The sequence below is a fragment of the Mixophyes fleayi genome, chromosome 1, assembly GCF_038048845.1.
Source record: "Mixophyes fleayi isolate aMixFle1 chromosome 1, aMixFle1.hap1, whole genome shotgun sequence".
Taxonomy (NCBI): Eukaryota; Metazoa; Chordata; class Amphibia; order Anura; family Limnodynastidae; genus Mixophyes; species Mixophyes fleayi.
Window position 1 is genome coordinate 282,293,434 of NC_134402.1, and position 21,084 is coordinate 282,314,517.

Here is a 21,084-nt window from a genome sequence, read left to right on the forward strand (position 1 = left end):
ATCTTATTGTTTTTAGTTGATTCAGTAAAGCTAGCCATTTCAAGTTAGATTTTGTCAATTTCCCAAAAAAGCTCTCATAACATTGTCCAAAACATAATCCCTATGTATTAATGGGATGATTCTTAGTTAATGTTTCAAAAAGTCTCATGTGCCCAAACTGAATGAGACTATTCTTTGCAGGTACTTATGAATCTTGGCTTTATGATTTTCAAGTGAGAAAATTTAGTAAAATGTGACTCCTATGGTTACATTTTCAATGACTTGTACATTTCTTTTCTATAGAAGACAGTAGTGTTCCTAAATAAATCTATATTAACTTAAGATATGAATAAATAAAGTCTTTCTTTTGAGTGTCTTTATTATTTACAGATATGATACTAATAAAGAGTAGGTACTTTGTAGGTACTGTGATTCTTGGCTTTCAAACTTTCAGATGTGAATGCTTAGAAAAATCTCAACATCAACAATATGTTATATTAATAAAAACTTACACTTTCATAAGTGCATACTTCTTAAGAAAATCAACCATATGGAACCATATCAGATAAACAAATCTCTCCAACGTAGATGACCTGGAGTGTATTTAAAGAACAGTCTCATTTTGACACAAAACACAGCTAAATCATGTTCTCTTGTGTTGCTTATTGGTCTAAAAACGTACTTCTCACATAGAGTGTGATAGATTCTCTGATTATTCCCCAGAAAAACCCAAACACTGTAGGCATCATATATAATAAAATTGCAATATTGAAATGGGTTTACATTGTAAAATGTCTAGTTAAAGGTAATATTTTCTATACTTTACAAGTTTCTTTTTGTCAGAATTAAATTTTTAAAATAATTACTTCTTTTTGCTTTTAAAAATTCGAAAAAAATGCACTTAAATTTTTGCTTCTGAATGGCTTGTTGGTCTAGGGGTATGATTCTCACTTAGGATGCGAGAGGTCCTGGGTTCAAATCCTGGACGAGCCCATGACTTATAGTCATTTTCATCTTATTGTTTTTAGTTAATTCAGTAAAGCTAGCAATTTGAAGTTAGATTTTGTCAATTTCCCAAAATATCTCTCATAACATTGTCCAAAACAAAATCCCTATGTATTAATGGGATGATTCTTAGTTAATGTTTCAAAAAGTCTCATGTGCCCAAACTGAATGAGACTATTCTTTGCAGGTACTTATGAATCTTGGCTTTATGATTTTCAAGTGAGTAAATTTAGTAAAATGTGACTCCTATGGTTACATTTTCGATGACTTGTACATTTCTTTTCTATAGAAGACAGTAGTGTTCCTAAATAAATCTATATTAACTTAAGATATGAATAAATAAAGTCTTTCTTTTGAGTGTCTTTATTATTTACAGATATGATACTAATAAAGAGTAGATACTTTGTAGGTACTGTGATTCTTGGCTTTCAAACTTTCAGATGTGAATGCTTAAAAAAATCTCAACATCAACAATATGTTATATTAATAAAAACTTACACTTTCATAAGTGCATACTTCGTAAGAAAATCAACTATATGGAACCATATCAGATAAACAAATCTCTCCAACGTAGATGACCTAGAGTGTATTTAAAGAACAGTCTCATTTTGACACAAAACACAGCTAAATCATGTTCTCTTGTGTTGCTTATTGGTCTAAAAACGTACTTCTCACATAGAGTGTGATAGATTCTCTGATTATTCCCCAGAAAAACCCAAACACTGTAGGCATCATATATAATAAAATTGCAATATTGAAATGGGTTTACATTGTAAAATATCTAGTTAAAGGTAATATTTTCTATACTTTACAAGTTTCTTTTTGTAAGAAATTAAATTTTTAAAATAATTACTTCTTTTTGCTTTTAAAAATTCGAAAAACGCACTTAAATATTTGCTTCTGAATGGCTCGTTGGTCTAGGGGTATGGTTCTTGCTTAGGGAGAGAGAGATCCTGGGTTCAAATCCGGACAGCCCATGACTCTGTCATTTTCATCTCATTGTTTTTAGTTGATTCAGTAAAGCTAGCCATTTCAAGTTAGATTTTGTCAATTTCCAAAAATAGCTCTCATAACATTGTCCAAAACAAAATCCCTATGTATTAATGGGATGATTCTTAGTTAATATTTCAAAAAGTTTCATGTGCCCAAACTGAATGAGACTATTCTTTGCAGGTACTTATAAATGTTGGCTTTATGATTTTAAAGTGAGTAAATTTAGTAAAATGTGACTCCTATAGTTACATTTTCGATGACTTGTACATTTCTTTTCTATAGAAGTCAGTAGTGTTCCTAAATAAATCTATATTAACTTAAGATATGAATAAATAAAGTCTTTCTTTTGAGTGTCTTTATTATTTACAGATATGATGCTAATAAAGAGTAGGTACTTTTTAGGTACTGTGATTCTTGTCTTTCAAATTTTCAGATGTGAATGCTTAGAAAAATCTCAACATCAACAATATGTTATATTATTAAAAACTTACACTTTCATAAGTGCAAACTTTGCAAGAAAATCAACTATATGGAACCATATCAGATAAACAAATCTCTCCAACGTAGATGACCTGGAGTATATTTAAAGAACAGTCTCATTTTGACACAAAATACAGCTAAATCATGTTCTCTTGTGTTGCTTAATGGTCTAAAAACGTACTTCTCACATAGAGTGTGCTAGATTCTCTGATTATTCCCCAGAAAAACCCAAACACTGTAGGCATCATATATAATAAAATTGCAATATTGAAATGGGTTTACTTTGTGAAATGTCTAGTTAAAGGTAATATTTTCTCTACTTTACAAGTTTCTTTTTGTCAGAATAAAATTTTTAAAATAATTACTTCTTTTTGCTTTTAAAAATTCGAAAAACGTACTTAAATCTTTGCTTCTGAATGGCTCGTTGGTCTAGGGGTATGATTCTCGCTTAGGGTGCGAGAGATCCCGGGTTCAAATCCCGGACGAGCCCATGACTCTTTATAATTTTTATCTTATTGTTTTTAGTTGATTCAGTAAAGCTTGCCATTTGAAGATAGATTTTGTCAATTTCCCAAAATAGCTCTTATAACATTGTCCAAAACAAAATCCCTATGTATTAATGGGATGATTCTTAGTTAATGTTTCAAAAAGTCTCATGTGCCCAAACTGAATGAGACTATTCTTTGCAGGTACTTATGAATCTTGGCTTTATGATTTTCAAGTGAGTAAATTTAGTAAAATGTGACTCCTATGGTTACATTTTCGATGACTTGTACATTTCTTTTCTATAGAAGACAGTAGTGTTCCTAAATAAATCTATATTAACTTAAGATATGAATAAATAAAGTCTTTCTTTTGAGTGTCTTTATTATTTACAGATATGATACTAATAAAGAGTAGGTACTTTGTAGGTACTGTGATTCTTGGCTTTCAAATTTTCAGATGTGAATGCTTAGAAAAATCTCAACATCAACAATGTGTTATATTTATAAAATCTTACACTTTCATAAGTGCATACTTCATAAGAAAATCAACCATATGGAACCATATCAGATAAACAAATCTCTCCAACGTAGATGACCTGGAGTGTATTTCAAGAACAGTCTCATTTTGACACAAAACACAGCTAAATCATGTTCTCTTGTGTTGCTTATTGGTCTAAAAACTTACTTCTCACATAGAGTGTGATAGATTCTCTGATTATTCCCCAGAAAAACCCAAACACTGTAGGCATTATATAAAATAAAATTGCAATATTGAAATGGGTTTACATTGTAAAATGGCTAGTTAAAGGCAATATTTTCTCTACTTTACAAGTTTCTTTTTGTCAGAATTACATTTTTAAAATAATTACTTCTTTTTGCTTTTAAAAATTCGAAAAACGCACTTAAACCTTTGCTTCTGAATGGCTCGTTGGTCTAGGGGTATGATTCTCGCTTAGGGTGCAAAAGGTCCCAGGTTCAAATCCTGGACGAGCCCATGACTCCTTGTCATTTTCATCTTATTGTTTTTAGTTGATTCAGTAAAGCTAGCCATTTCAAGTTAGATTTTGTCAATTTCCAAAAATAGCTCTCATAACATTGTCCAAAACAAAATCCCTATGTATTAACGGGATGATTCTTAGTTAATATTTCAAAAAGTCTCATGTACCCAAACTGAATGAGACTATTCTTTGCAGATACTTATGAATCTTGGCTTTATGATTTTCAAGTGAGTAAATTTAGTTAAATGTGACTCCTATGGTTACATTTTCGATGACTTGTACATTTCTTTTCTATAGAAGACAGTAGTGTTCCTAAATAAATCTATATTAACTTAAGATATGAATAAATAAAGTCTTTCTTTTGAGTGTCTTTATTTTTTACAGATATGATACTAATAAAGAGTAGGTACTTTGTAGGTACTGTGATTCTTGGCTTTCAAATTTTCAGATGTGAATGCTTAGAAAAATCTCAACATCAACAATATGTTATATTAATAAAAACTTACACTTTCAAAAGTGCATACTTCATAAGAAAATCAACCATATGGAACCATAGCAGATAAACAAATCTCTCCAACATAGATGACCTGGAGTGTATTTAAAGAAGTCTCATTTTGACACAAAACACAGCTAAATCATGTTCTCTTGTGTTGCTTATTGGTCTAAAAACGTACTTCTCACATAGAGTGTGATAGATTCTCTGATTATTCCCCAGAAAAACCCAAACACTGTAGGCATCATAGATAATGAAATTGCAATATTGAAATGAGTTTAATTTATGAAATGTCTAGTTAAAGGAAATATTTTTTCTACTTTAAAAGTTTCTTTTTGTCAGAATTAAATTTTTAAAATAATTACTTCTTTTTGCTTGTAAAAATTCGAAAAACACACTTAAATTATATTTTCTGAAAGGCTTGTTGGTCTAGGGGTATGATTCTCGCTTAGGGTGCGAGAGTTCCTGGTTTCAAATCCCGGATGAGCCCATGACTTCTAGTCATTTTCATCTTATTGCTTTTAGTTGATTCAGTAAAGCTAGCCATTTGAAGTTAGATTTTTTCAATTTCCCAAAATAGCTCTCATAACAATGTCCAAAACAAAATCCCTATGTATTAATGGGATGATTCTTAGCTAATGTTTCAAAAAGTATCATGTGCCCAAACTGAATGAGACTATTCTTTGCAGGTACTTATGAATCTTGTTTTCTGTGCCGTGGCGCAACCTGGGGTGGAGAGAGAGGGGGGGGTTTATAGAGAACACAGATACAGATGTTGTACCAATAATATACTTTTTTGCTTGTGGGTATGCGGTAAATTATAGCTCTTTTTGCTGATGTGGGTCTATAGCTCTTTGCCCTGTTTACAGCTCTGATGCGGTGTATATTGTGGTGGTGTGGTACCTTCTGTATGGGATGTGTCTATAGCTCTGCGGTGGTGGTGGGCAGGGGTGTTTGTAGCTCTTGGTTGTTTAAAGCTCTAAGTAGAGGGCAGTAGTGGTGTGACTGCCCCTTTTTTATGGTGTGTGCTCTATGTTGCTGGGATGTTAAATATGTTTATGCTCTTGATTGTTATATAGCTCTCTGTGTGTGGTGTAAATTGGCTGTGTGTCCTTTTATAGTGGGTGCTGTGTATTGCTGTGCAGTGTAAGCAGTTGCTTTCTTTTGCTCAGGTAGCTCTTATAAGAGCAGTTTTTGTCGTTTTCAGCCGCTTTTGCTGTCCCGTGGGTGGGCGCTGTGGTTGGAGTAAGTTGTAGCGTGTACCGAGCGGTAGCGTAGCTTTGGCCGAGCGGGGCCTCCTGGCTCATCTAGTGCGCATGCGTATGGCAGCCGCCGGACTTTCGGTGTTGGTGGAGCGCACTGTGCGTTCCACTGCGGAATTGATCTCTTGTGTCCCTCTGCTTAAACCTACGTTTTCCGAGAGTTAGGCGAGTGATGTTCTGGCGGAGATTCCAGGAGCAGAGTTGAGTTCTCAGGGAGTCTTTCACGGGGTGTGTGGGGTGGGCCAACGCGTTTTGTCCTTAGACTTCGTCAGGGATGTCATTTATGAATCTTGGCTTTATGATTTTCAAGTGAGTAAATTTAGTAAAATGTGACTCCTATGGTTACATTTTCGATGACGTACATTTCTTTTCTATAGAAGACAGTAGTGTTCCTAAATAAATCTATATTAACTTAAGATATGAATAAATAAAGTCTTTCTTTTGAGCGTCTTTATTATTTACAGATATGATACTAATAAAGAGTAGGTACTTTGTAGGTACTGTGATTCTTGGCTTTCAAATTTTCAGATGTGAATGCTTAGAAAAATCTCAACATCAACACTATGTTATATTAATAAAAACTTACACTTTCATAAGTGCATACTTCATAAGAAAATCAACCGTATGGAACCATATCAGATAAACAACAAATCTCTCCAACATAGGTGACCTGGAGTGTTTAAAGAACAGTCTCATTTTGACACAAAACACAGCTAAATTGTGTTGTCTTGTGTTGCTTATTTGTCTAAAAACGTACTTCTCATATAGAGTGTGATAGATTCTCTGATTAATCCCCAGAAAAACCCAGACACTGTAGGCATCATAGATAATGAACTTGAAATATATAGCTTTGTAAAATGTCTAGTTAAAGGAAATATTTTCTCTACTTTACAAGTTTCTTTTTTGTCAGAAATAAATTTTTAAAATAATTACTTCTTTTTGCTTTTAAAAATTCGAAAAATGCACTTAAAATTTTGCTTTGATATTGAAATCGCATTATTGAAATTAGTTTACTTTGTAAAATGTCTACTCTATAGACTTATTTGAAATGTTTATAAGTTAATATGTGAGTAGAAATACCTGTTCCTCACGATAGACATATCTCTTAAGACTAATGGAATCTCTAATCAGGATATGGGATTTCATTGCCAAGAAGGGGAAAGGTAGCACCCGTGCAAAAGTGTGCGTGCAGAGTTTCAATCCTGATTGCATGAAACTCTGAAAGTGATGCAGTGGAAAATTACAAAGAAGTTATAAAATGTGTCTTCCAGATACTGGAATTTTTAGTGTTGAACCCTAGACATAATGAGGGATAAAATTGTCTTATAAGAGTAAAGTGAAAAATAAGACAGTTAAAATGTTATTTGTTAGTTGTTAATAAGTGATATGAGCAGTCAAAATTGCATACATTTCAAAAAGCAGAAGACATGATACAGCCATCGTGCAGCGTATATATGTACAGCCCTTGAATTCTCATGCTTCATCTCTCCCTGAAAACAAATGTTTTTTATTTTTTATATCCTGGTGTTCTGCTTGTTATTAAATGTGTCTATCGTAAAAATAATGTTGGTTGTAACTTAAGAATATTGTGAATATTTCATGTAAACAGATGCATACTGGAACTATAACTAAAAAGATAAAATAGTTTGAGTTTCATTGAGTTATGGTTCCAGGACAGGTCTGGTAAGAAAGCTACTTAAGAATTAATAACTGTTATGCTGACTTTGTGTAATATACTCCATCTGTTTTTTAGAATTAAAAACATTGCTTCAACTGTTGGTCATTGAATTGTTTGTTCCATATATGATAGAATGACATGGTATATCTGAATCGTATTTCTGTCATTCTGGGACTGTGCTATCCATACTGATACTCAGCTCTATTGCAATAAATGCTGGACATTTAATTTCTTTATCACCTTGGAGACAGAGGTGTAAATAAATATGTATATGTGTAAATAAGTCTGCTTGTGAAGACAGTAGACTAAAGACAGTCTGATTTTCTGTAGTGCCTGTTAATCTGATCAAATCAAATCTGATTTTAAAGCACAGATAAAAGTCCCGTTGCAAGCTAAGTGTTAACTTCTCTTAAGTTTATCTTGTAAACACGCATTCCAGAGTTTATTCCCTATGTGTGATTTGAGTGAAACAGCTGTGTCTCGATAACCGTATAATGGAAATGGTCCTGATTGCTGCTGGAGTGACAGCTTACCCCCAGAGAGGTGCGGAGTCTAACAGTGGAGAGGTGTTCACCAGGGATTCCTGCAAGGAATATGGCCTTGGCTGCTCTTCACCGCAGGTCTCGGTCCTCTAGGGGGCGCAGCAGAGAATGCGCAGAACCACCAAGTAGTTGTGAAGAGATGCACGGCAGAGAGCTGGAGCGCTGAGGTCCACACAGGTGTATAACTCTGGAACAGGACCGGTGATGAGCGATGCTCTGCAGTGAATCTACAGGTCTTGACTGTGAGGGAAGCTGAACCAATATGGCGGTGAATTAATGAGCTGCAGGGAGCAATAGCACTGAGATCCACACAGGTGTTATAATGCTGGAACAGGACCAATGATGAGCGTTGCTCTGCAGTGAAGCCACAGGTCTTGACCGTGAGATAAGCTGAGCCAATATGGTGTTACAACACTGGAAAAGGACCAATGATGAGCGATGCTCTGCGGCAATAATGCTGGGAAGCACTAAGCTGCAGGAAGCAATAGCACTAAGATCCACACAGGTGTTATAACGCTTGAACAGGACCAATGATGAGCGATGCTCTGCGGTGATAATGCTGGGAAGCAATGAGCTGTACAGGTGTTGCTGAGTAGTGATGAGCTGCACAGGTAGTTGCTGAGAAGCAGTGAGCAGCATAGGAATTCTGAGCTGCACAGGTAATGCTGAGAATCTGTGAGCAGCACAGGTATTGCTGAGTAGAGATGAGCTGCACAGGTAATGCTGAGAATCTGTGAGCAGCACAGGTATTGCTGAGTAGAGATGAGCTGCACAGGTAATTGCTGGAAGCAGTTAGGAGCACGGGTATTCAGAGTAGCAACAAGCTGCACCATCCACTATGTCAGGAACAACAGGAGTCAGAGGAAATGCTTCCTATCAGGTAGAGAGACCTGATGACATGACACCCATTAAAGGGAGGAGGGTCCTTATAAAGGGAACTGGCTGCAGATGATCCAATCACTGTGGAGCAGAGGTTTTTGAAAGTTCCCAGGGAAACGCATGCGCAGACCACTAGGCAAGATGGCGTCCGATGATAGAGGAAGGCCAGGCTGAACAGCAGATAGCGGTAACCAAGGGAAACCAAAGCACACAGTGGACCACACGGGGCGAAACTGGTGAGATGCATGATAACTTGGTTTTAATAAAGTAAGAGATTGTGCCTTTACCTTTTAATTTCAGAATGGCAGGGAGATAGAAAGAAAAAAAAAAGAGTTTTCAGATTCAGTAGAAAGCTTGTGATTGATTGGTTTAAGTTGTATTTGTATTTGTGTTAGAAACAGTTGTTGAACATCATTAAAGATTACTAGAAAAGATGCTGGTTTTATGAATATGGAAGATGTCCAGATTAAACTTATGATTAAAGAACCTTTATGGATGTATTAAGTGAACAAATAGTATTTGTTAGTGTTAGAGCTGCATCGAGGAATGGAGTGGATACTTAAACAAGCTCTTTAATATGTTTTAAATAGAGATTTTGCACATGTAATGTATGTTAAAATATTTTCAGAGGGATTGCCCAATACTTTTACGTTGCAATCCACGCCCTAGTGTGATCCGAATCTCCGATTATAAAACACTACGTGTGTGTGTGTGTTAAACTTTGAGAATTCTTTGCTGTTTAAATTAGAATAATTGTTATTTGAAATATGTCAACAAAACCTGTGTTTTATGTTAGTGTTATCAGAAAGACGTTGCATTGAAAAATAGTAGTTGTTTTGCTTTGAAAATAGCATCTATGTAGTGTTACACAGTGGGATTTTTAACTGCATCCGTTTGTCATTTGTTTCTATGGATAATGTAATCCATGCTGTGGGTACAGGCATTGCCGCTTTAAAACCGCAGTTTCCTTTTGGTTCATTACAAATAACGTCATTTGCTACCGTCCAGGTTTTGCAAGTTAATTTTTTCTAGGTGGAGAGAATTCAAGCTGCCGCAAATAGCACATGTCAGTCACAATGTAAGTCGCAATTTAGCCATTACCGGGGTTGTGTCATCACTATTTTTTCGTCGGGCTGTACAGTGTTGAATTTATTTCAGGTGGAAAACCCTACCACACCCCTGGCTGTATCTATGCATAATATCTTTTAATAAAGAATATAAATATTATATTTTGGAAACCCGCTCATCTCAATTATTATTTAAAGAGAAGAATAGGAAAATGTTATACACTTTTCTGTAGAAGACAGTAGTGTTCCTAAATAAATCTTATAATGACTTAAGAAATTAATAAATAAAGTAATTATTTTGGCTGTCTTTATTATTTATAGATATGAATCTAATAAAGTGTAGGTAATTTGAATCTTGGCTTCCAAATTTTCAGATGTGAATACTTAGAAAAATGTTAACATCAACACTATCTAATCATAATAAATAACTTACACTTTCATAAGTGCATACTTCGTAAAAAAAAAAACAACCATATGAAGCCATATCAGATAAACTACAAATTTCTCCAACGTAGATGACCTGGAGTACATTTAAAAAACAGTCTCATTTTGACATTTTGACACAAAACACGGCTATAACGTGTTCTTTTGTGTAGCTTATTGGTCTAAAAACGTAATGCTCAAAGGGGCGTGGCTTGACAGCCATACTAGTTGGACGGATTATCTAGCAGGTCCTAATAAGTCGAGCACTTATCGTTGGCTATCAGTGTCTTGCTGCTCTAAAATTTGCCTCAAAACACGACCGTAAGTGGAGGTGCTCTCCCCTGCACATTTGGGAGTTTAAATTTTCTTGGTGGCATCCCTATATCGCCCGGAAGGTGATAAGGCCTACAGCACTGCGGATCCACGGACTGGCGGAACCCGCATCCAGGCCGATTGCCCAGACCCCCTTATCAGATAGGAGCTTGCATTGTTTACCCTTCGGACACCTGCTGCCTGTCAGACGCCGTCCCCGCTGATTCCCTGTCAGACGGGGAACGGACATATGATCTCCCCGTCGGCTGCCGCTGGACTTCCGGATAGCGGGCGCATGCGCCCTGGGCTCGGTTCCGTTGCTAGGCAATGGGACGCTGCTTCTGTTCCCGCTGCCGCCTCCGCTCTCCACCAATCAATTCAGTCTGGATTCTATTTAAACCTGCCTCTGGCGCCATTAGGGTGCCAGAGTAACAGGTTCACCACCAGTGTTCCTGGCTTCCCTATTCCTCCATACTCCTGAGTATTCTGATTCCTGATTACCTGTTGTGACCCCGGCTTGGTGACCATTCTACTCTTCTGTGTGACCCCTTCTGTACCGTGACTTCGGCTTGGCGACTATTCCTCTGGATTACCCTTTTGTACCTGATATTCCTGACTGCTGTGACCCGGAACCGTCTGACCTCTCTACACTACACTGGTAACTGGCTAATAGGAATGCGACCTGCGTGCTCTCTGCTGCAAAGTCCAAACATCCTTGCGGGGGTCCCTGGTGAACACCAGGGGTACGTTAGACTCCGCGCCTGTTTGACCAGTGGCACCAATACTGGTTAGTGTCATATTATCTTCAGCCTCATAGGCCTACAGCGTGACAGTTTACTCTGGCCATGACTGACGGTACCGAAGAACCCTCATCCCGAGACCTCCTCATCCATTTAGGAGTATGGGTAGAACGCCAGGAGGCCAACCAAGCACAACTCTTGCAGTGTTTACAAGGAGTGATTTCCCGCTTGGATGTCCTGAGCACTTCTCAGGCAGCAGCCCCAGTTCCTGATCCTGCTCCGGCTGCTGCCCCACCAAGCGCAGCACTGGCTACCTCTAGAACACTGCGGATTCCTACCCCAGAGAAATACGACGGTAATCCCAAAGGATGCCGTGGATTCCTAAATCAGTGTTCCATCCAGTTTGAACTTTTACCGGAAAACTTCGCATCAGAGAGAGCTAAGGTGGCCTATATAATTTCCCTCCTGACGGGACAGGCCCTAGCTTGGGCTTCGCCACTGTGGGAACGAAGAGATGGATCTCTCCTTCATTCTGACACTTTCATTGAGAACTTCCGGAGGGTATTTGATGAACCTGGTCGTGTGTCTTCGGCTGCATCCAGTTTGTTAGCTCTTCGCCAAGGTTCTTTAACTGCAGGTCAATACGCGGTTCAGTTCCGTACCTTAGCCTCAGAATTAGGCTGGAATGATGAAGCTCTCTCTGCCACCTATTGGCAAGGCCTGTCAGACCCTATCAAGGACACACTGGCTTCGCAAGAGCTTCCATCCAAGCTTGACGACTTGGTCTCTTTGTGTGTCAAGGTAGACATTCACCTTCAAGAGTGCTCTCAGGAGAGGGTCCAAGGTCGTCGCACTGTACGTTTGGCTCCTCGTTTTCAATCTCCAGCTCTCCCGGCGGAAGAGCCGATGCAAATTGGACGCTCTCGCCTGTCACGGGATGAGAGAGAACGCAGGATCAAGAATCGTTTGTGTTTGTACTGTGGAGAATCCGGTCATCTGCTATCTTCTTGTCCCAAGAGGCCGGAAAACTTCACCGCCTAGGCAACACCAGGGAGGTTGTTCTAGGTTCATGTCTCCATTCTCCCTCTCCTTCCAAAGATAACAGTTTTCTGATGCCTGTCACCCTCACATTTTCGGACTCTTCCCTAAATTGTTCTGCTTTTGTGGATTCCGGATCTGCAGGAAATTTTATCTCTGCCACTCTGGTGTTGAAGCTTCACATACCCTGCACTCCATTGCCGCAACCTCTGGTTCTTACTGCAGTTGACGGTAACCGTGTCAGCAACGGTTCCATCACTGACACTACTGCTCCAGTTCAGTTGCAGGTAGGGGTTCTCCATCAAGAGTGGATTCAGTTCCTGGTTATCCCACAGTCCGTTAATTCCATCATTTTAGGGCTACCATGGCTCAGGAAACATTCGCCACAATTCGATTGGGCTCTCGCTCAAGTTACCTCCTGGGGCTCTTCATGCTTCAATCAGTGCCTCTCGAAAATACTTCCTCCTAACCAACTTCCTTGTCTCTCTCTGGATTCCCACCTCAAACTACCAGAGCCGTATTTATACTTTATTGATGTGTTTAGCAAAACCGCTGCAGAGACGCTCCCTCCACATCGAGCATGGGATTGTCCTATTGAGCTAATTCCCAGCAAAACTATTCCCAAAGGTAGAGTTTATTCTCTCCCTGAGACTAAGGCAATGTCTTTATATATATCAGATAACCTTTAAAGAGGATTTATCAGAAAGTCTACCTCGCCAGCAGGAGCCGGATTCTTTTTTGTTTAAAAAAAAAGACGGTTCATTAAGACCGTGCATAGACTACCGCCGTCTTAATGATATTACCATCAAGAACCGCTATCCACTCCCATTGATCACTGAATTGTTCGACCGGATTAGAGGAGCCAAAATCTTCTCTAAATTAGATCTAAGAGGGGCCTACAACTTAATCCGCATTCGAAAGGGTGAAGAGTGGAAAAGGGCATTTAACACCCGTGACGGGCACTATGAGTACTTAGTCATGCCGTTTGGACTTTGCAATGCCCCTGCAGTGTTTCAAGATTTTGTCAACGAGATCTTCAGGGATCTTCTGTATCAATTTGTAATTGTCTACCTGGACGATATTTTGATATTTTCATCTGACTTACATATTCATCGTCTCCATGTCAAGACTGTTCTTTCTCGCCTCCGGAAACATTCCTTATATTGCAAGCTGGAGAAATGCCTTTTTGAGCGTTCACAAGTTCCATTTCTAGGATACATAGTTTCTGGCACCGGCCTGCTGATGGATCCGCAGAAAGTGAAGGACATTGTCAACTGGCCATTACCTATTGGTCTCAAAGCTACCCAACGCTTTATCGGCTTTGCCAATTATTACCGGCAGTTCATTAAAGGCTTTTCATCCATTATCTGTCCAATTACAGCTTTAACTCGAAAAGGTGCCTGCAGCAAACCATGGCCTGTCGAAGCCATATTGGCCTTCAAAACTCTTAAAGAAGCATTTCTTTTGGCCCCTATAGTCAAACAGCCAGACCAAGAGAGACCGTTTTTTATTGAAGTGGACGCTTCTTCAGTCGGGATTGGAGCTATACTTTCCCAAAAATCTACTTCAAGAACATTAGAAACTTGTGGATTCCTGTCTAAGAAATTCTCTAGCACTGAACTAAATTATGGAATCGGTGACAAGGAATTATTAGCCATCAAGATTGCCCTTGAGGAGTGGCGTCACTTACTAGAGGGTGCCTTACATCTGTCAGACGTCGTCCCCGCGCCTCCACGCTAAGCAGGGACGGATATCTGACTCTCCTGCAGCGTCCCGTTGCAAGGCAACGGAGATGCACCTTCCGGCGGCGGTGTGCGCATGCGAGCCCGTCGTCATGACAACGGGACGCGCTGCTAGGATTTCCTGTCGGCGGCCAGACAGCTGGCCACCGAATCACTGCCCACCAATGGGGATTTAGCTCCTGCTATTTATATCCTGCTCTGACATCACTAGGATGCCAGAGCAACTAGTTTCCTAGCCTCCAGCGTTTCAGACATTCTTAGAGTAGTCTCCTTTTGATTCCTGTGTTTGACCCGGCTTCCTGACCTTGCCTTTGGATTCTCCCTGTGTCCCGCAATTATACTTCGGTTCTGACCTCGGCCTGCTGACTATCCTCTGCCTTCTGATTTTGTACCTTACCTGCCCGCTCGGTTCTGACTCGGCCTGTACCTTCACGGATTGCCCTTACCTCGCAAGTAGCTACCTGGGAGGGCCGCGACCTGCACGTCGTTCGCCGCGAAGTCCAAACTCCCTTGCGGGGGTCCCTGGTGAATACCGGCGGCGTGTTAGACTCCGCGCCTCCTGGCATAGCTGAGCCAATACTTGCAGGTACTAAAGTCACCTCCGTGACAGTTTGCTCTGGCCATGTCTACCGAGTCGTCTAACGAGCCTTCTGCACGTGATCTACTTCTCCATTTGGCACAGAGAGTGGAGAAACAAGAAGCCGAGCAAGCCCAGCTGCTTCATTGTGTTCAAGGCGTCGCCTCACGTCTCGAGGCCCTCCAGACCTCCATGACCGCAGCTCAGAATGTTCCCGTGACCACTCCTGCGGCTGCAACAACTTCCTCCCCTCCTGCCGTGGCACCCACTGCTGTTTTGAGACTTTCCCCGCCGGAGAAGTTTGACGGAGAGCCTAAGAAATGCAGGGGGTTCCTAAACCAGTGTCTTATTCATTTTGAGTGTAATCCTGCCTCGTTCCCCTCGGAACGCATCAAAGTGGCTTTTATCATCTCTCTATTATCCGGACAGGCACTTGCTTGGGCTTCTCCCTTGTGGGAGCGAAATGACGCACTGCTTGCTAATGCTGCTACCTTTATTGAGACCTTCCGTAAGGTCTTCGATGAGCCAGGCCGCGTATCCTCTGCTGCCGCCAGCCTCCTTAACCTCCGTCAAGGGTCCATGACAGTCGGACAGTACGCCATTCAGTTCCGCACCCTGTCCTCTGAACTCAGCTGGAACAACGAAGCCCTAGTAGCGGCATTCTGGCAAGGCCTATCGGATCGAGTTAAGGACGAGTTAACGTCTCGGGAGCTTCCTACTGATCTGGATTTACTAATCACCCTATGCAACCGCATTGATCTACGATTTAGAGAACGCACCCAGGAACGTTCCGCCTCCAGACGGGTCCCTACTCGCCTAGCTCCCATGTTCCAAAATCCGATTCTTCAGGAGGAACCGATGCAGATTGGCCGATCTCGACTTTCTGCTGAGGAACGTCAGCGACGCTTTAAACAGAATCTGTGCTTATACTGCGGGGATCCTGGTCATACCATATCCTCTTGCACTAAAAGACCGGGAAACGCCCCCTCCTAGTCGGTGGCAGGGAGGCCGACTTAGGAGTTGGAGTTATCACTCCCTACACTACTACTAGCACAGATTGCCTCATGCCCATCTCCTTGGACTCAGCTGTCGGCCCCTTTGAGACCCTAGCCTTTGTGGATTCCGGCTCTGCCGGGAATTTTATATCTGCCACTCTGGCATCGCAACTCCAATTAAATACTCTAAAATTGCCTCAGGCGTTATTTCTCACCGCAGTTGATGGGACTCGGATCTCCAACGGGTCGGTGTCCCACATCTGTTCTTCTATTCGGCTGACGGTAGGGGTGCTACATTCTGAACTTATCGAGTTTTTGGTTCTTCCTCGTTCAGTCAACACTGTCATTTTAGGATTACCTTGGCTCAAGCTTCACTCACCCCAATTTGATTGGAATCGTGCTATGGTCACCTCCTGGGGCCCACAATGTTCTAAGTCCTGCCTGTCTGGTCTAAAGTCTGGCCACTCTGCTCTTCCTTGTCGTCGGATATCTCCTCAAATTGAATTACCTTCTGCATATAACTCCTACCGAGATGTGTTCTGCAAGACTGCAGCCGAGACCTTACCGCCTCATCGGGCCTGGGATTGCTCCATTGAACTTCTTCCGGATAAACCGCTTCCCAAGGGCAGGATTTACCCATTGTCTCTTCCTGAGACTGCTGCCATGTCTACTTATATATCTGAAAATCTCCAGCGTGGATTTATCAGGAAATCTACCTCTCCCGCAGGGGCGGGATTCTTCTTTGTCAAAACAAAAAAGACGGGACGCTGTGACCTTGTATAGATTACCGGCGATTGAATGCCATCACTGTGAAAAACAGATACCTGTTGCCTCTCATCTCGGAACTATTTGATAGGATCTCTGGTTCTAAGATCTTTACTAAATTAGATTTGAGAGGAGCATACAACCTCATCCTGATACGCTCTGGTGACGAGTGGAAGACTGCCTTTTGCACTAAAGAGGGTCACTTTGAGTATCTCGTGATGCCCTTTGGATTGTGCAACGCCCCTGCTGTGTTTCAGTCTTTTATTAACGAGATTTTTCAAGACCTTCTCTACGTTTCTGTTGTAGCTTATCTTGACGATATTTTAATCTTCTCTCCAGATTTGGCCACCCATCGTGCTCATGTTGCTGAGGTTCTTTCTCGGTTAAGAACAAATAAATTATACTGCAAACTCGAGAAGTGTGTTTTTGAGGTATCCCGGATCCCCTTCCTGGGTTACATTGTATCTGGAGTCGGACTGCAGATGGATCCTGTGAAATTATCCGCTATACTCGAATGGCCCAGACCAGTGGGACTAAAAGCAATTCAGAGATTTGTCGGATTCGCCAACTACTATCGACAGTTTATACCGCACTTTTCGTCCATTATTGCACCCATTACCCATCTGACCAGAAAAACAGCTAATTCCCAAGTTTGGTCTCCGGAAGCCATTACTGCTTTTGAACTCCTCAAAAAGGCCTTCTCTTCCGCTTCAGTGATTGCTCAACCTGATCAAAACAAACCATTTCTAGTCGAAGTTGATGCCTCCTCGGTTGGTGTCGGGGCAGTCCTGTCGCAAGAGACTATTTCTGGGAGACTAATACCTTGCGGGTTCTTCTCTAGGAGATTTTCCCCTTCTGAATCTAACTACGGCATCGGAGATAAAGAGTTGTTAGCTGTAAAATCTGCACTCGAGGAATGGCGCCACCTCCTGGAGGGTGCTCTCCACCCGGTCACCGTACTTACCGATCACAAGAATCTAATCTACCTTCGGGAGGCTCGGTGCTTGAACCCCCGTCAAGCCAGATGGTCCTCGTTCTTTGCCCGGTTTAACCTCAAACTCACCTACCGTGCTGGTTCACTAAACTCCAAGGCTGATGCTCTGTCCCGTTCCTTCGACACCTCTGATACTCCTCACTCAGTAGAACCTCCACTGGTCTTAGAACCTTCGTGCATTGTGGCCGTCACTCGGACACCGCCTGTCGGTTGCTCCTTTCTGGAACCACACCTTCGCCTGAAGGCGCTCCGTTGGGCACATACTTCCAAGTTTGCTGGACATGCCGGATCAGAGAAGACTCTTTCACTACTCTCTCGGCAATACTGGTGGCCCACCATCCGTACAGACGTCCGGGAGTTTGTAACCTCATGCACCACTTGTGCTCAGAACAAAGTACCTAGACAACCTCCCGCTGGTCTGTTACAACCTCTTCCAATTCCTGACCACCCTTGGTCTAGCATCTCAATGGATTTCATCACCGACTTACCACCCAGCAACGGCTACAACACCATCTGGGTCACTGTCAACAGATTTTCTAAAATGGCTCACTTCGTCCCCCTCAAGGGCCTTCCTACTGAAAATAAACTAGCACAAGTCTTTATTAAAGAGATCTTCCGCCTACACGGTTGTCCTCGGGAGATAATCTCGGACCGTGGCGTCCAGTTTGTTTCTCGTTTCTGGAGAGCCTTCTGCAAGGACTTAGGTATCAGTCTTAAATTCTCCTCTGGGTACCACCCACAAACCAACGGTCAGACGGAGCGAGTTAATCAAGATTTAGAATTATTTCTTCGTTGCTTTTCTTCACACAACCAATCCAATTGGAGTCTTCTGTTACCTTGGGCCGAATTTGCCCACAACAACCACAATCAATCATTCTTCTTCTGGTTATTCCCCATTCTTTACTGTATATGGGACCCATCCCATGCTTCCCTCATTTTCTTTCCCCCCCCCACTGTCCCTGCCGCCCACGCCATGACTCAAGATATGGCTAAACTATGGGTTTCCACCAAACAGAATCTTCTCAAGTCGGGACGTCATTATAAATCCTCCGCTGATATTCACAGAAGAGTCGTGCCAGCCCTCCAGGTTGGGGACAAGTTCTGGTTGTCCACTAGGAATTTGAGACTTCGGGTTCACTCCATGAAACTGGCACCCCGCTTCATTGGACCCTTCTCAGTTACTCAAATTATTAATCCAGTTACGGTTAGACTCCAACTTCCTCGGGCACTAAAGATCCATAACACCTTCCATATTTCCCTCCTTAAACCGCTGATACTCAACAAGTTTTCCCACGTCACCCCTGTTCCTCATGCTATTCCCACCACTATGGGGGACGAATATGAGGTCAGTCAAATCTTGGAAGAACGTAAATTTCGTGGACGTTTACAGTACCTGGTACATTGGAAAGGCTTTGGTCCAGAGGAGAGGTCTTGGGTTTTTAAAGAAGATTTGCATGCTCCAGGATTACTATCCGCCTTTCTTAAACAGCGCTCCTTACCAGAGAGGTCTTCCGATTGTGAGGAGGGGGGTACTGTCAGACGCCGTCCCCGCGCCTCCACGCTAAGCAGGGACGGACGTCTGACTCTCCTGCAGCGTCCCGTTGCTAGGCAACGGAGACGCACCTTCCGGCGGCGGTGTGCGCATGCACGCCCGTCGCCATAACAACGGGACGCGCTGCTAGGATTTCCTGTCGGCGGCCAGACAGCTGGCCACCGAATCACTGCCCACCAATGGGGATTTAGCTCCTGCTATTTATATCCTGCTCTGACATCACTAGAATGCCAGAGCAACTAGTTTCCTAGCCTCCAGCGTTTCAGACATTCTTAGAGTAGTCTCCTTTTGATTCCTGTGTTTGACCCGGCTTCCTGACCTTGCCTTTGGATTCTCCCTGTGTCCCGCAATTATACTTTGGTTCTGACCTCGGCCTGCTGACTATCCTCTGCCTTCTGATTTTGTACCTTACCTGCCCGCTCGGTTCTGACTCGGCCTGTACCTCCACGGATTGCCCTTACCTCGCAAGTAGCTACCTGGGAGGGCCGCGACCTGCACGTCGTTCGCCGCGAAGTCCAAACTCCCTTGCGGGGGTCCCTGGTGAATACCGGCGGCGTGTTAGACTCCGCGCCTCCTGGCATAGCTGAGCCAATACTTGCAGGTACTAAAGTCACCTCCGTGACAACATCCCGTCACGGTCATGACAGATCATAAAAATCTTACTCATCTCCAGGAAGCACAATGTCTTAACCCCTGTCAAACTCGCTGGTCTCTTTTCTTTGCCAGGTTCCAACTCATTCTCACCTTTCGTCCCGGTTCCAAAAATTCCAAGGCCGATGCTCTCTCCAGGTCCTTTGATAATGACGGTACCCTCACTTGTTTAGACAACAAAATGATTCTAAATCCAATACAAACAGTGGCCATCACCAAGTCTTCAGTAATCTCTCCCCCTCCAGGGCGTTCATTCGTGGAACCTCATCTCCGCTCTAAACTTCTATGTTGGGCTCACGAGTCCAAATTTGCCGGCCATGCTGGTTACAATAGAACCAAAGAATTCCTCTCCAGATATTATTGGTGGCCTAAACTGGCTTCAGATGTTCAAAAATTCGTATCTGCATGTTCGGTTTGTGCACGCCACAAGGTGCCAAGACAAAGTCCTCCTGGTCTTCTCCTTCCTATGCCTATTCCGGATTCTCCCTGGACTAGCATCACCGATCTCCCTTTGAGCAATGGCTACAATACCATCTGGGTCGTGGTAGACCGCTTTTCAAAAATGTCACACTTCACTCCTTGTAAAGGACTCCCTTCAGCCCCTAAACTCGCAGATTTGTTTCTAAAGAACATCTTCCGTCTTCATGGATGCCCTCAAGAGATCATCTCTGACAGGGGAGTACAATTTGTCGCTAAGTTCTGGAGAGCTTTTTGTAAAAAGATTGGAGTCAGTCTCAAATTTTCTTCTGGATATCACCCCCCAAACTAACGGACAGACAGAACGAGTGAATCAAGACTTGGAGTGTTTTCTACGGTGTTTTGCTTCTGATCATCAAACGACATGGAATGATCTTCTGTATTGGGCCGAATTCGCCCACAACAATCTTCTACATTCCTCCTCTGGGCGTTCTCCATTTTTTATTATCTACAGCAGACATCCCACTCCTCCTCTCTTGTCCGAAGCTTCCTCCTCTCTAGTACCAGCAGCTGATACTCTCATCCATGACTTCTCTCAAATCTGGTCTCAAACCAAAGAAGCACTGTCTACTTCTGTACAGAGACAGAAGAAAGCGCCTGATCTTCATAGAAGAGTTGCTCCAGTACTAAGGGTAGGAGACCGTGTTTGGTTGTCTACACGCAACCTTCGACTTCAAGTTCCATCCATGAAATTGGCTCCTAAGTTTATTGGTCCCTTTGCCATATCACAAGTCATCAATCCTGTTTCCTTCAAACTTGCATTACCTCCGTCTCTTAGAATCCATAACACATTTCATATATCATTGCTGAAACCGCTGATTCTCAACGAATTCTTCAGAGAACCTGCTCCTCCTCCACCTATTAAAACATCTTTAGGGGATGAATTCGAGATCGAGAAAATTCTGAAGAGACGTTTCTTCCAGCACAAACCTCAGTATCTTGTACACTGGAGAGGTT

The 21,084-nt window shown here is 42.1% G+C and overlaps 1 non-coding gene across 1 annotated transcript; it reads left to right on the forward strand.

Annotated features, from left to right (window-relative positions):
- Positions 1-2,875: 2,875 nt before the first annotated feature.
- TRNAP-AGG (transfer RNA proline (anticodon AGG)) lies at positions 2,876-2,947 on the forward strand. The gene has a single exon. It is a non-coding gene; the product is annotated as a tRNA-Pro (tRNA).
- The last annotated feature ends 18,137 nt before the right edge of the window (positions 2,948-21,084 follow it).